The sequence below is a fragment of the Pteronotus mesoamericanus genome, unplaced genomic scaffold (genome assembly GCF_021234165.1).
Source record: "Pteronotus mesoamericanus isolate MK-2021 breed Mesoamerican mustached bat unplaced genomic scaffold, CSHL_Meso_final scaffold_54, whole genome shotgun sequence".
Taxonomy (NCBI): domain Eukaryota; kingdom Metazoa; phylum Chordata; class Mammalia; order Chiroptera; family Mormoopidae; genus Pteronotus; species Pteronotus mesoamericanus.
In genome coordinates, this window is record NW_026555321.1 from 9,109,386 (window position 1) to 9,126,169 (window position 16,784).

The window sequence follows — 16,784 nt, forward strand, 5'->3', positions numbered from 1 at the left end:
TTCAATTTCTTGTGCTTCCTCTTCTCCTTCTGGCACCCCTTGATTCAGATGCTGGCCCTTTTGCAAATGTCCCAGAGCCTTCTTAAACTCTCCTTGTTTCTTTAAATTCTTGTTTCTTCATTTTTTTCTAGTTGAATCTATATTTCTTCCTTATATTCCAAATCATTGATTTGAATCCTGGCTTCCCTTCACTGTTGGATTCCTGCGGATTTTTCTTTATTTGCCCTAGTATAGCCTTCATTTATTCCCTTATGCTTTTGCCATATTCAATGAGATCTTTGAGCATTCGGACCACCAATGTTTTGAACTCTGCATCTAATAGGTTGGCTGTCTTCTCATTGCTTAGTTCTTTTTCTGGGGTTCTGTTTTGTTCCTTCATTTGGGCCATGTTTCTTTGTCTCCTCATTTGGCAACCTCCCTGTGTCTGTGTACTGCTTTGATTTCCTGTCTTAGCACATCTGTTACCTTGTATAGGGCAGAGTGTTGGGTATTCACCAGAGCAGGGCAACCTGCTTTGCTGAGCAGTGGCTCTGTGTGGGGGAGGGGGTGGTCAAAGTGGGGTCAATGCTGCTGATGGCTGACTTCTGTGGTCTTGCCTGGCACTCGCCCTTTTTCCAGTCACTTCACCCACTTCCCATATGCAACTAGTGCCCCTCTAGCTGCTGTCTTGGTTGTGGTTTCAGGGTGGGTGGGTTTGCATACATGCCTGGCTCTTTTGAGAAACAAGCAGTTTCTTCTGCCACCCCAATGCCCACTGGGTTTACAACCAGAAGTTATGAGGCTTTATATTTCCCGGTGCTGGAACCCTGGGCTGTGCGGTCTGGCCTGGGGCTGGAATCACTCCCTCACAAGGTGTCCCCCTGATTTTTATCCACCACATGTGAATATGGGACCGCCGGTCCGCCAGCCACCGCCGCCTCCCCACTCCTGACTTGTTGCTGCCATACCGCATCCCCTCTGCTCAGACTCCCTGTCTCCACCCCTCCTATCCATCCGAATGAATATAGCTTCTTTAAATCCTTGGTTGTCAGACTTCCTTGAAGTTCTTGGTGTTTTTCGGGCAGTTCTGGTGTTTTTCATTTTTTGTTTTTAAGTTAGTTGTGTTCCTTCTCATGGTTGTGCAATGAGGTAAAGAGCGTCTACCTACACCTCCATCTTTGCCAGAGTCCTAAAAGACACATTTTAAAACCAGACATTTTACCATTATAATGTCTAAAATAAAATAACAATTCATCAATATCATTAAATATCTAGTGATGGTTTACTTTTTTCCAGTTGTGTTATGTTTTATTTGATAGGTGTTTTGCTTTGTTGTTCAAATGAAGGTGCAACAAGATGCACATGGCATAGACTGATATGTAAGTCTCATTTAATTTAATTCTCCCAATGTTTTATTTTTTGGCTTCCTACTTATTTATTAAAGAAATCAGGTGACTTGTCATGTAGAATTTCCCACTTTCTGGATTTACTGATCAGTTCTGTGCAACATATTACTCTAGTCCTTTGGGTTTCCAATAAACTGATAATTACACTAGAGGCTTGATTGGATTTGGGTTTATTTTTTTTTTTTTGCAAGACCATTTCATGGGTGGTCCAGAGTTTTACTGTAGGCATCTATCAGCTGGAGTTTAATGTCTGGTGTTCTCTCTCTTTCATGGTTTTAGAGAAATTAATGGGTTCATATGTGATCAACCTAATTCAACTATTACAAGTTCTTCATTAGTTACCTTAAGATGAGGTTTTTAAAAAATCTTGCCTATATTTAGGAACTCATGGATTTAAAAAAATTAATGTGTTTCAATACATTAAAATGCATTTTTTCTAACACACAAGTTATTCCCTCGTCCAAAGGGAACCCCTTCAAGTTGGTTTCTCCATCCTTCTGGCTTTGCTTCATATCTTTGATAACTTTGTTGCTTTCTGAGGTTCATGCATTCTGAGGCTCATAGTAAGAGGCTCACTTTGTACAGCTTGGAATTAGGCAGTTCTCCAACAGCCCTGGTTATTTTGTTTGTTTTTTTGTTTTTTTGTTTGTTTGTTTGTTTTTAAGTAGGAAATGATATTTAGAAACCACAATCGGGGCACTGAGGGTGCTTATTGCCACAGTGTTAGTCATTGCTTTCAGGCCTTTACAAAAGACAGAAGTAGAAAAAAATTTTTTTCCAGAAAAAATACATGAAAACTATATAAAAGTCAAACAGAGTTAAGTCAGGGGCTTGCTATGTGCCTGACATGGAACTTGGCCAACCAGAGACACAAGCTGACCACAAGGAGCCTCTGGAACAAAGAAAACTATTATAAAGATTGCTATCAAGAGCTTGGTCATACCACAAGTGGTTACCCATACCAAAAAAGAAAAACAGACCACAAACTATACCTTGTAAAGGTTAAAGTTAACCCCAATGTTTTTCCCAGTTTCTAGTCCCCCATATCAGCAATTTTCCATAGAAACTATAGAAACACAAGCTCAGCCTCTAGAGATACTTGGTGTCGCTCTTCCTTCTCTTGCAAGGAGGGTGCCACTCTGTCTGTGAAGTGGCTTTTTTTGCCTATCCTCTCTGCTCAATAAACTTGCTTCCACTTTAACCTTTCGTCTGGCTCACGTCTTCAATTCTTTCCTGCACAGTGTCAAGAACCTTCTTGACTCAGGGCTTGAGTCTCCCCTAGGGACTCACTCCTCTGGCATTAAGACCATACTAATATTTCTAACATGAATGTATAATTTATATTTAATTTACTCTATAGACATATCTCCTTTTCCATATGCTAAAAACCTTGGTTTCTAGTGAAAATTAATATAATTATTTCTTTGCTTGATCCTAATAATATACAATTTCAAAATAATCATACAAGTATTATTACTAACAATAAGATTATTAAACATAGTTTGATTTCTTTGTAGTTCTTTTTGTCTTTAGGATATATTCACTAATGCTGTATCATTAATACATATAATAAAGTCATATATATATATATATATATATATATATATGAATGAAACCAAAGTCATGGAAATAGTTTTTCCTGTGTGGTTAGGCCCACAACTATGTTCATTGGTTTCATTTTGTTTTTATTTTGTAGGCATTTTCAAAATTTTGGTGAACTAGTCAGGGTTCTCCAGAGAAACAGAACCATGATGATATATATGTGGACCTTTATTATACGAATTGGCTCGCATAGTTATGGGGGCCAATCCCAGAGGGCTAGGGAAGTCTGTGATGTAATTCACTCTGATTCTAAAGGCCTGAACAGAGAGGGGCTGGTGGTAGAAGTCCTGACCTGAGACTGAGGGCCTGTGGACCAGGAGAACCAATATCTGAGGGCAGAGGAAGGTGGATGTTTCACCTCAAGTCAGGTGGGCTGATTTATTCTTCCTCCACCTTTTCATTTTGGTCAGGCTCTCCAGGGACTGGATGATGCCCACCTGCAAAGGGGAAGACCATCTGCTTTGCTCAGTCCACTAATTCACAGGCTAATCTCTCTCACAAACACCTTCACAGACACACCCAGAAATATTTTTCCAACTATCAGGGCATCCCTTAGTCCAGTTAAGTTGACACACAAAATTAACCATTACACTTCGGTTTACTTGGCTTTCTTTACCTAAAGCATTTATATGGACCAAAGATTCAACTATAAAACTAATTGCATTCAGGCAAATGTTGCTTCCATCTCTTTTATCTTCATCTGTGCCCTCCTTCCCCTTATAGATAGCTATTTATATTTAGTTTTGGTTTGTTGTTTCAGTGTTTAAAAATCACATGTACTTTTATAGTCCCTTTTTTAAAAAGAAATCATAGTTTATATATTATTCCATAAAGGACAGTACTTAAAAGGCTATAAAACATAGTTCTACAAAGCTTAGTTACTATTCTCATAAAAGTCATTAGTTACTTTTATCATTAAATTCAGGTCTATTTAGATCATATATAAAATAAGTATGTTAACATGGACCTAGTAGGAAAAAAATCATTAAAATGAACTTTTGTTAATCTAGAACTGTAGTAATATAGGAAGGAAAACACTTTCTCACTTAATGATTCCACACTTACTGTATGCCAGGCACTGTTTTTAAGCTCTTTCCAAACACTAACTTATTTAATTCTCATGACAACCCCATGGGGTAAGTTCTATTATTAACCTCATTTTAGAAATGGAGAAACTCAGGCAAGAGAGGTTAAGAAACTTGCCCAAGACCTTTCTCTATTAAGCAACAGAGCTAAGATTTGACCTGAACATCCTGGCTCAGAATCCAGGCTCTTAATTGGTTCTCCATGCTACTATAGCCTAAGGCCAAACATTGACCTTGTATTCTTTAGTTTGCTCTAATAAGCAGCATTGCAGTGAGCATCCTTTGAAGATAAATTTTAGCTTTCATCAATTTCATCAATGCAATGATAGTTTATGTCCATGGGATTTCTGTGTTGAAAGGTAAGCATATTTTAAATTAAACATTTTGGAATTCTTTATTATCTTTCACTTTAAAAAGTGAGAAGAAATCCTTTTGAGTATGCTGACAATGTGCCTCCATGAGTTGTTCTTTGTTCAACTTTATTAAGGCATAATTTGCATACCATAAAATGTACCCAATTTGATTACATGGTTTGGGGTTTTGACAAATGTACACACCCATGTAACCACCACTGTGATCAAGAAATTGAACATTTCTAACACCCAAAAAAGTTTCCTTGTGCCCATTTGCACTTCCCATAGGTTTTGAGAACTGATTTCTTTTACTTATAATGTTCTGTTTAGAGGAATAAACAAACTTTTAAAAATATAGGCCATCTTATTCCCAAGTGAACTATCTTCAGGCAGAAATTTTTATACTTGTCTGTTTTCTTTTCTCTGAGAGTCCCTGTCAAAAAGCATTGACTTGAAGCTATCAATATTAAATGCTGCTTTCAATTATGTGAGCTGAAAGCTGACATCCATTGCGCTGTTGATACCAAGCCTGAAACTCTCACGTCTCTTGGGTTGCTCCTATCGGACAGCCCTGCCTTTTTGGATGTGCACATTTGACATTCATTGAGAAAAAGGAATATTTAAATAGTTAGCAGCCTATTACCCTGAGGGAGTGTTATATGTCCATCCAAAAAAATGGGAAATTTCAGTTTTTGAATGATTAGGAAATTTCACTTTTAGTCAAATTATAAAAGTGAGTTCTGTAGGCATGACCAACTCTATGAGCATGTAATCATGGAATATTATATTTTTTAACATTGGCATGTATTTACAAGAAATATAAAGGACAAAGAAGTTAAAGGGTTTGTACAAGGTGATACCACTTATGGGAGAGTTGACATAAAAAAAAACCTTTGCTAATGGGGTAAACTATTTCTTTATCCCAAATCTCAGCCTGCTGTCCTAAGCTCATGTTCTTTTCACAGTATCAAGTTAACTTTTCATATTGGTCTTGGTTAGGTGTGACTGTTCCCAGACAGAAATTACAGATGCTGTCCTCACTGTACCATGAGAAAATTCTCATGGCCCACACTTTGTAGTATCATTGTGTTATCAGCTGCAAATTAACCTTATTACACCCATGCTCATATTTACTTCATATAACATACACCGTTGCAAACAGCTTGCTTTGCTGTAGGAGGAGGAGGGGAAGAACATATGTGTAACATGGCTGCAAAAATCTTAACTCTTGTTGCCAATAACCATGGAAAGGAGCCACTCAATTACCAACTGGAAAGGAAATTGCTGCATGTTTTCCAGAATGTTCCCTTGTGATATTGTGGAGAGTTCCACAAGATCATTTGAACTATGTAACCTTAAAAACTAAAGACATTTTTTATTTTTTTCCTTTAAAAACACTTTTTTTGTATTTTTTTCCATTACCATTTAAATTCCTTATACTCTCCTCTCCCCAGCATAGTGCCATTTTTTACTGCAAATGGAAAGCAAGTCCATTTGGAAAAGATTAATAACAATAATAAAAGAATAGATATTAAAATTAAAATAATCCCAATATTTAAAAAATTTATTTTCACTGTTAATATTTGGTGTATGTCTTTCCAAAATTATTTTTAAAAGTTTCAAGTTTCTATCACTTTAGTTTTAACAGCACAATCAATACATGAGCACTGTTTTATTCCTAGTAGTCATGGTGAGATATATTGGTTAAGAGGACAGATGGACAGATCTAAGATTATTTGATTACCATCCAGGATCTGCCAGTTATCAGCCACCTGACTGAGTAAATTAATCAGTCCATGCTTCAGTTTCCTCATCTATGAAATAGTGATCATTTTAGTGCTTACTTCCTAGGGTTGTTGTCAGAATTAAATGAATTAATACATGTATTTAGAAGAGAACCTGATACTTACTATTATTACAATACCATCATTACTATAAAATAATTTAATTGTTGAATGTTTCCCTTGCCTACTACCCCTTTTCCCAATTACAATTCCCTCTACAGAGATAACCCCCATTATGCATGCAAAAAAGAATCCCACTGTCCCAGTGATATGATCTCTAGGGACAAATTTATAACAGTGTTTTGGCTTCTGCTAGATTGAAGAAGATTAAGAGAAGGAAACACTTCAGGTATCTTGAATCAGCTTTCTGAATGGTATAAAATTGGGATGGAATCATTGGGCACAAACTAAATGATTTCCCTTAATGTGGGTAAAGTGGTTAACTGCAAAACAGCCCCACTTCTTTTACAGGTTTAGCTAGGGGGAAGCAAATGATCTAGGCGCTGCTCCGGCCAATCTTGACTGTGGCTGCCAAGGTTGGATACTACAGTTTATGCCTTTACCTGCGTAAGTCAGGAAGGATAAAGGCATTTACGTCTCGGTTCCACTTCTCTTTCATTTCAGAGATTTTGATCCTCTGAAACCCAACCTCAAAAATCTTTTTGCTTCTCACTTCAGGCTGGTATTATTTGTTATCCTCTCTAACTATAGACTAGTTTTCTCCTCCTGGCTGCAAACATTACTACTGATAGCTCATGGGTCATTACTACTGATAGTTCATGTGGTATTTTTCACCGCCCCTGGAGGATGATCTCTTTTGACTTAGTTCAAGTTCTGGGCAAAATGGGTCCAGATCAGGTCAGGTGCTGATATCCTGAAACAATCAACCATGGCCAGTGAGACTGGGATCCCGTAAAAACATGACGGCGCCTGCTAGCAGCTCTTGCTGGGAATGGTGGGAGAGCATCTCCCATGAGGAGGAGGTAGGAATGGGTGGGATATGCTGCTCTCATGATGGCGGGAGCTAAGCCGTCCAAAGCACAGCCATGACCCTTTCTTAATTTCCTTCTGCTCTCTGCCTGTGTATCACCTCACTTTCATTACTCAGCAGCATGCTGTGGGTGTGACTTTTGCTCTTGTATGCCATTGGTGCCATCTGCTCCTGCCTTGTCTCCTTTGATGTCATTATACAGATGGCAAGGGCACAATGGGAAGTGGCACTTAGTTCGATATGGTAGCTCTGGATACATCAAGCCTACCCTTGCATCAATGCTGCCCCTAAGTAATCCAGCTCATGTGTAAGTCTAATAATAATGGAATCATTATTACATTTTGGTTTAGCCTCTGAAAGCTCATTATAAATTACTGAAACTATTTGCATCCATTACAAAATATGCATCATACAGGATGGGAGTGCATATACATGAGTGTTTTAAAGATAATCTGGTAAATTTCTAAGACATGATGACAACTTGCTATTTGCAACTTATCAAAGTTCAGAAATATTCTTGATATTATAAACAATGAAAACTGTCTTACAAATGTGCTTGTTAATTTGACCATGTAGGTGTCAGAGCTAATCAGTCAACAGCTATAGCTAATGCAGAGAAGAAGAAAAATTAATATTCATTAGACTCTTGTTTACACTTTTGTTGTCAAGGTTAATCAGTTTTCTTTAAGCACAACGTTTCACTCTTATTAAAGTCATTAGTATCCTTCAGTACATGGAGAACACTTGGGTTTCACAAATTCGTTTGATTTACGCATTGCACAGGGACTGGGTTTAGGCCATATATTGCAGGGAGTTAGACATAAACCTTTATTTAGATCAACCAGTTATTACTCTTCACAAAAGAATGTTAGTTAACAAAATCAGGTATTCAGTACCATTTCTCAATTGCAGGGACTAACAAGTATTTAGCCTTTCAGCTTTAACACAAACATTACATACACTCATCAAAACACTCAGGACTTGCCAGGCACTGATAAGGCAAAAAGGATTTTTTGGTATTTTTGTTTACCTTTGTAACATAAATGATAATTGTAAACAATGGAACTGTGATTAGAAATTTTTACTGAAGAACAGTGTATGTAGCTAATATTCTACATACCAAGATACATGGATATGTACATATCCAAGATCATGGATATGATCTTATCAGAGAATCAGTTTTTCCTATTACAAATATAAGAGCAACTTTTCATGCCCCTCCAGGTGTGGAACTATCAATTTGATGGAAATCCCAGCTCACTCTTCAACAAACTGCAAGTCTGGATTTTTAGGCCAATAATTTACTCAGGGAAAGCATACCTCTGGAATGACTCTCTCATTGTTGGCCACTCTTTCACCCTTTGTCATTGCATGGAGAACTCTGATAGAAATATATGACTTTTGACTTTTATCTGTGTTTCTTTGGAGTTAGTTTCAGAGACAAGAACACTGAGTTACTCAGCAGGCTGGATACGGCCTTTAATTACCTTGAAACACACTAATTACTCACTTCTCCCTAACTTGAAAATTAGAATCCACAAAAATAGTCTGTTCTGGTGAGCTTAAAATAGACCTGTGTTGTTTTTTCTTTTAATTTTTTTTTTTACTTTTTCAATTAGAGTTGACATACAATATTATATTAATTTCAGGTATTAAACATAGTGATTAGACATTTATACAACTTACGAAGTGATCATTCCAATTAATCCTATATCTCAATGATTTAGTATTTTAACAACTAGATGCTCTGGATATATGCCTGTTGGATATAACAAATAGTACAACAACAAAACAAAACAAAACAAAACAAAATAGAACAAACAATAACTTTCTGTATGCAAAGTATATGTTCCTATGACAGTGAGTGAAGACAATGGATTCTTGACTATTGTCATTAGAGGTCTTAATTATTCTCAAATTAAAACTTATCTTTAGCAAATTTCATCTGATATTTAACTAACATATTCATACAATAGGAGAGTTCATTCATAATTTGGTGGGGTGGGAGCCATTTGTAGGCAATCAATTCTGACAGTTTTTCTCTGAAATCATTTAATAATAATTGGACATTCCATTAAAATACTCAATATGTATAATAAATAGATCACATATAGAACTCTCAGCATAAAATAATCTCCATAATACTGTAGAAGTGTAGAGTACAGTATGATACTTTGGGAATTGCATTTATTATTTATGAGTGAGAAAAGACTAACTCTATAGCCAGAATGGAAATGGCCAATTATCTGTCTTGAGTCTTGGGTTGGCTTCTCAACTTATTTACTATCTAAAATTGTACTGTCCAATACAATGGCCACTAGCCATGTGTAGGTATTAAAAATTTAACTTAATTAAAACTAAATAAAATAAAAAATTCAGTGGCTGAGTGTTCAGTATTCACATGGGACTATCAGTCACCTCATTGAACAACCCAGAATAGAATATACTTGTCATCTCAGAAGTTTTTACGGGACAGTGTTGATGTAACAGTCCTCATCAATCACTAAGATGATTGATTCTTCCATCACTTCCCAGGAGATTTTTATTTCAAGGTTGCCTAGTAAAGACATATTTTGACCTCTCTCTTTCAAAGGTCACTCTCAAATAATAAAAGGAACAAGAAAAGAAACAAGTACTTAAATTTTGTTCCAATGAAACTAGGAGATTTTTTAATTCAAAGACAATATGAATACAGAAAAAGGTGGAGAAATCATAAATGATGTAGCAGATGGGAGGAAGAGGTCATATGTAAGTGACTGAACATGTGTGCATGTGTGTGAAGGGTGATAACCAGAAGCAAGGTGTGCTTTATGGAACTACAGAAAGGCTTGAGAATTAAAAAAAAAAAGGGATCTCTACTCTTCGCTTTCCTGCACGGTCAAAACACTTCTTTTGTTCTACTGAAGTAGAAGAATGGATGTTTATTCTCGAGATTAACTAAACTACAGGTTCTGGACTGGGGGCATCAGGCACAGAGGACAGACAGTGGAAGAGGGTGACATGTGAAAACAGTGTTAACAAGTGAATAACAATCTCCTGAATGGGGAGAACCCATTTGGCTTCTTTCCTCATCTATTTCCAGAACACCAGCAGTCAGGTTACTTATCCTCCCCTGTCATAACCTCATGTCCAAAACAGGGAACTAGAATCTTCTGTGAAGAAAACAAACAACCCTACAGGAAAAGCATGCTAATACCATCATAGACTGTCCACGGGTAACAAGCCAGTGCATCTCTAGTGCCCTTTGTACAACCACCAACACATAAACCCACCCTTGCATAAGCAGATGTCGGGCTATTTTTTAGTGCCTCCCTCTCAAACATAAAGGATGCGCTGGTAATGACCAGGTGTTTGAGGATAATCTCCAGCAAAGAAGACAGACACTTAAACAGGCAAAGAGGGCAAAGTTGAAATCAGGAGGGAAAAAAAGATAAAATGTAAGAAGAAAACATTAAAGAGATAAGAGAAATATTGCACAAATAAGAACAGAAAACCATTAGAGGAAATGGCAAAGGAAATTTAAAATATGAAAGTAAGTATGATAAACTCAATGGAAGCTTTAGAGGATAAAGGTGAGGATATTGTCCCCAAAACTGAACAAAAAGAAAAAAGATGGCAATAGGAGAAAAAAAATTCAGGTTCAATATTTGATATAAGTTTAGGAGGGGGAATAATAGAAAAAATGGTAAAGAAGAAATAGAAGACTATTTCCCCAAACTGAAAAATATGAGTGCCAGCACACTGTATGAATAAGAACCTACAGTGTAGCACATCATGGTGAAACATCAGAACATTAGGGACAAGAAAGATCCTAAGAAAGATGGGTCCCATTAAAAAGAGTGAGAATTAAAACGACATTGATCTTGTCAACAGAAACTCTGTCTAGTTTCTAAACAGGATGGTGAGAAAAAAGTTTTATACACACACACACACATACATATATATATATACACACACATATACATATATATATAATTTTTAAATATCGATGTAAATGCCATAGGAGAGAACAAAAATGCAGAAAATGATTTACTCTGGGTACAGGAGTGAGGGAATTGGGGAGAGGCATCAAGAGACTGTTATATTCTTGCTAGAAGGGTTTAAGCATTCTTTGGTAATTAAGATTATTAGTATATAGTATACTATAGATAGACATAAATTAAAAACAAAACTTGTTTCAAGAAAGTAATATAAAATTTTAATAACCAATTCTATCAAAGTCCCAAATTAGAGAATTAACAAATAACTAAAATTTGTGGACTCATATCTAAGAAACATCAATTATAAGGCACATATGTAAAGATTATGGTATGAAGTGAAATTAGTATGTAGTGAATAAGTATATGGGTCCTTTTTTAGGTGATGATTTAAAGACATAAAATAGACAGCTATCACTGATGTAACTGTGCCTTTTTAAAAGCAACTGTAACTGTATTTCTAATCTTTTCCTCAGAACTTACAATAAGGACTTCTGAAATCATTCGGCAAGGAGAGAAAATACCTTAATTTACTGACAAAGAGCAGTTTTTTTCATATTCAGCTTCTCAAAAAATGGCGTTAATACCAGTGAAGCCTAACATCTTGACCATGACATTTTAGTATGTCAATGGTTATATAAAAATTCTAAGAACACTCTTTTCAGGGTGACTTTTCTAGAAACTGAGATTTACAAAATAGGATAACAAATATCCAAATATATTATCCTGGAAATCTTAAAACTCCTGCGTTTCTTCCCAGGTCTTGCATCAGAGAATTGATAATACTTTAAGAGTTTAATAGTGCAGAAAATGTTAAGTTATTAATGAGGGCAGATTTCAAAAGAAAGTCTGTGAGTATGACTTCAACTGTATTTTTGCTCCATATCAAATTAATAAAATGGAAACCTGTCAGTTACCTGCAAAAGAATCTCTGGTGGCTTCCTTTTGCCTTGTGTGTAAAATCTGAACTATTTACTGTTTTGCTCAATAACCTATATCAATTTTCTCTTCTTTCCTCACTCTTCATAATACATTGTCAGTTCAAGCCTGATTCATCTACTTGCTTTTTTCCAAGCATGGGTTTTGGTTGTGGGGTTTTTTTCAGTTCCCTCTTTGTGCTTTTGTCCATATTGAATGTTTTCATTTGCCCCTCCACCAAACCTTATCTCGGTCCATCTTAAAGCTTTGATTTGAAGTTCTATTCCAGGAGGCCCTACATGATTGATATTAATTGTGGCTGTTTGTTGTTATTGTTTATTTGGTTGATTGTTTTATTATTATTATCATTATTGTTATTGTTATGGGCCCTTACAGGAACTATTACAAACTCTATTAATATTTTAATATTCCTCATGGATTGACTTACAACAAATTACTGACCAACTTGTCTCTCTTGATAGTGGGCATGCTTTCTGTTAATTACTGGAGTTTTAACTCTATAGTAGCCTATGTAAAAATCACTAAAACCTTCCTTTATCTCTTTACGGAGATTATACTTATGTCAAATTATGAATCCACTGGTCCCATAAATCTGCTTTACAGGCTCAGTGTGTGTGTTTCCTACAGGGACTGCACTCTTCAAGTGTGAGGGCCTGTTCCCCTGAGGGTTTTAGACACACCAGGTCATGGTCGGTGCCCCTTCTGGTGAGTTTAGACGGAGGGGAGGCTTGAATGTCAGAGCACAGAACTCTAGGCAGCACAACAAACTATTGATGGGTCTAGGAGAGTAATCCACCAGTTCTCATGGTTTAGAGGGGCAGAAGGTGGGTGAGGAGATACCCTAGCTCCCAAATCTGTCCGTATTGCAGCAATTTTTTGCTGCCTTGATATTATGCCCAAACCAGCTACCTGAGTTTCTTGTGCGGATGTAGATTTCAAAACGACCCATAGGCTTCCAATGACTGTTCTAAGGCAATATGAGTGAGAAGTAAGAGCAGAGGTAAATATGTTTTTCCCAGGGCTGCGCTGTAGACCACCATCTACCCTGTTCCCCATGCTTATATCCTTTCGGTTCTAAGGTTTCCTCTAGGTATTTAGCTTTTCCAGAGTTTTCTGGGGAGGGGAGAAACCTTATGTTAGTTACCGACCTTTTCCGGAAAGCTGCATCTCTCCAGCGTTTCTGAATCTTTTGTGTCCCATTGACCCATTTGATCAAGCCTATAGACATCTTCTTAGAATAATACTTTTAAAGGAATAAAATAGAAGGCGTACCATGACAATGGAAAATATTTATATTAAAATACAGTTAACAAAATGTTATCAAACTCCCATTTACGATAGTTACATATATGCCTTTTTATTAGTGTTACGTGAAAACAACTATAATATCGAAGGTGTTGAGTTTCTTAATTTTCAGATGGCTGAAACAACTGTAACATGATATGAATGTAATTTCCATTGTTAACAAAATTCACAGACACTGTGAATATGGCAATATATTCATTTTAAAATTAATTTTTAAAATTAGCAACACATGGACATGTTAAAAATCTAAACTTTCATGTAGTGAAATGCAACCCCCCGCCCCAATAACCAGGCCCTCTGGTCTAGAAACAGCTTCAGTCATCTGTTTGTCTCCTTCCAGAGAAGTTCAATGCACATACAAGGGAGGGGGAGAAAGTTGTATATTTTACTTTTTCATTTAATAAATTTTGGAGTTTATTTCAACTCATACTTTTTACTCCACTGTACATTTGTACCATAAATTATTTAACTAGTCCTCTGTTGACAGACATTTATGGTATTTTCAATCTCTCATTCTTATAGATAATGCATATACAGTTTTTAAAACATGTGGATTATATTGAGTTCTGTCCAGAAAGTATCCAGCCATGCACTATGAAAAATAGAAACATTTATTGAAGAACATACAAGAAATATTGTGCATAGGACAATGATGCCTCAGTCCCCTTCAAAGTAGGCACCTTGGGACCTCATACAGTTCTCCCAGGATCTCTTCCACTGTTCAAAACACTCTGCAAAATCCTTTGTTGGAATCGCCATCAGCTGCCCTATTGTATTTTCCTGAATCTCATCAATGGTCTGAAATCTTTGCCCTTTCAAAGGTGATTTTAGTTTTGGGAAAAGCCAGAAGTCGTAGGGTGCCAAATCTGGGCTGTAGGGGGGCTGAGTCCCCTGGGTGATTTGATGTTTTACCAAAAACTCTGCACAAGATGTGATGCATGCATGTGGTCAGGATGAAGCTGCAATCACTAGTTGCCCATAACTGTGGCCGTTTTCATTATATTGCATCTCTTAACTGATGAAGAACATTGAGGTAGCACTCCTTATTAATTGCTTGGCCTGGAGGGGCACACTTATGATGAACAACACCTTCCCACTTAAAAAATATAGTTAACATGGTTGTGATCTTGCTGTGACTTCACTGCACATTCTCGTATGGAAAACCAGGCAACTTCCATTGGGGTAACTGGGTCTTCCTTTCCGGATCATAGCCATAGACCCACGATTCATCTCTGGTTATGACCTTCTTGAGGAAATCTGGTTCACTGGTTGTATTTTGAATTAAGTCATTAGCAAACTGCAGCACAATGTTCCTTCTGTTCTGGAAGCAGAAGCCACAAAGCAGATTTTGCCACTGTATGTTTCAAGTCAAGATCCTGCATCAAAATCTCAGACACAGTACAGTAGTTTTTGGAATCCCTTGATCAGCTTCACTGTCAGTCACCAATCTTTGTTGATTGCAGCCTGTACATGTTCAACATTCTCAGGTGTTCTGCTTGTTGCAGGCCTTCCAGAGCATGGGTCCCTTTCATCACATTCTCGACCATCTTTGAAATGTTTGTGCCACAATTTTATTTGCACTACACTCATTGCATTGTCCCCAAAAGCCTTCTGAATCATCTGAATATTTTCCCCAGAGGAATGTTCAAGCTTAACGCGAAATTTGATGCAGATTTGTTGCTCTACTTGCTCAGTCATTTTGAGTGCGTCAGCCACACAGTACACATGTTCACTCAACAGCGACTACTGCCCCCACTAACTAGCACAGTGAAGTCACCATCATTCATACATATGCATCCCAGTATACTCTCCTTGGCTGCCAGGTTACATGAGTGTCATGGAAACCGTTCTCATTATATTAACAATGGCTGGACTTTTTCTGGACAAACCTCATATATTACAGACTACTAAAAATGGAATTATTCAAAGAAAATATACATTTTTAATTTAGAAAAATTTGGCTGAAGTGTCCTCCAAAGAAGTTGCACCAATTTCCATTCCTACCAATATGTGAGAGTTGTATGTAGCAAATGTGCATATTTTTCCTGGATCTGTTGCTAGGTGGAAGAAGACTAGGAATAAATTCACAATAGTGTTACCAATATTTTTTCACTTTTTATTTTTCTTTCATTCTTCATGCTAAAATTTAACAAAATGTGGTTGTTTTCCTGACTCATTGGCGATCACTTTCAGTTTTCTGACAATGCCTGATTTTGTTTTTGTATTCTTGGGAGTAGCATAGTAGTAGCTTTCATCGGAACCCTGACAGCCTAGTTCAGGATGTTGGACATTGTTCTAATAAATGTCTGGCAAATAGTTCATCAGAGTGATTACCTGTCAGAGGGAAGTGAGGTGGTGGGTCTTGTGACAAACTTCTTTACCTATGTTACATGGGAAATTTAACACCATCCTCAAAGCATGTTTTCTTAGATGTTTAACTATTCTCAGATGTTTAACTTATAGAATGTGTTAAAGATAAGTGATGATATTGATATTTTAACAGTGATGGGGATCTAATATACAGTGTGGTCACTACAGTTAATAGAGGATTATACTAATAACAGTTGCTAAGAGTGCAGATCTTAAATGTTCTCATAGGAAAAAAGAAATGGTAATTACGTGAGGTGATGGAGGTGTTAACTAATGATAATGTGGAAATCATTTTGTAGTATATACTCTCTGTGTATTAAATCATCACTTTAAACTTATACAATGTTATATGTCAATTATATCTCAATAAAGGTTAAAAAAGAATTATACATTATACTACATGTACGTATGAAGGCAAATGAGTAAAAGAGATGTTTTTTCAACAACTCCTTTCTGTTCTCTAAAGTTATTTCCATTGTCTATACATTAAAGGTCAAAGGGAAGTTAGAGATATAAAGAAATCTTAACATGAGTCAATATGACGTTGACGTGACTGAGTAGAAAGCTCATGGAATTCTAGCCTGTGTTTGTCTAAGTGTTCAGAACCAGATAGTTAATGTTCTTTCACCCTCTACACTAATCAAATTGTAGAGTCACAGCATTTGTCTCTGAGTCTCAAAGGAGAAATATTGAGAAAATAAGTCATTATGCTCTGCGGCTGCTCAGCATAATGCAGGATCTGAAAAACATAGCATGTGAAAATTGATTCAAGAAATTGGAGATTATATCTTTGTCCTGAGGCTACGTGAACCATGGTTTTCTGCCCTTTGCTCTCTGTGCAACCTTGGGTTTGTTACTTAATTTTCCTAAATTTGTTTTCTCTTAGGTGAAAAGGGAAACACATTGCCTACTATATCAGTCAGGATAATGGTGGCTTCAGGTAACTGAAAAGCCAATTAACCTGGGCTGAATCCATAAAGGCAACACTTGTTT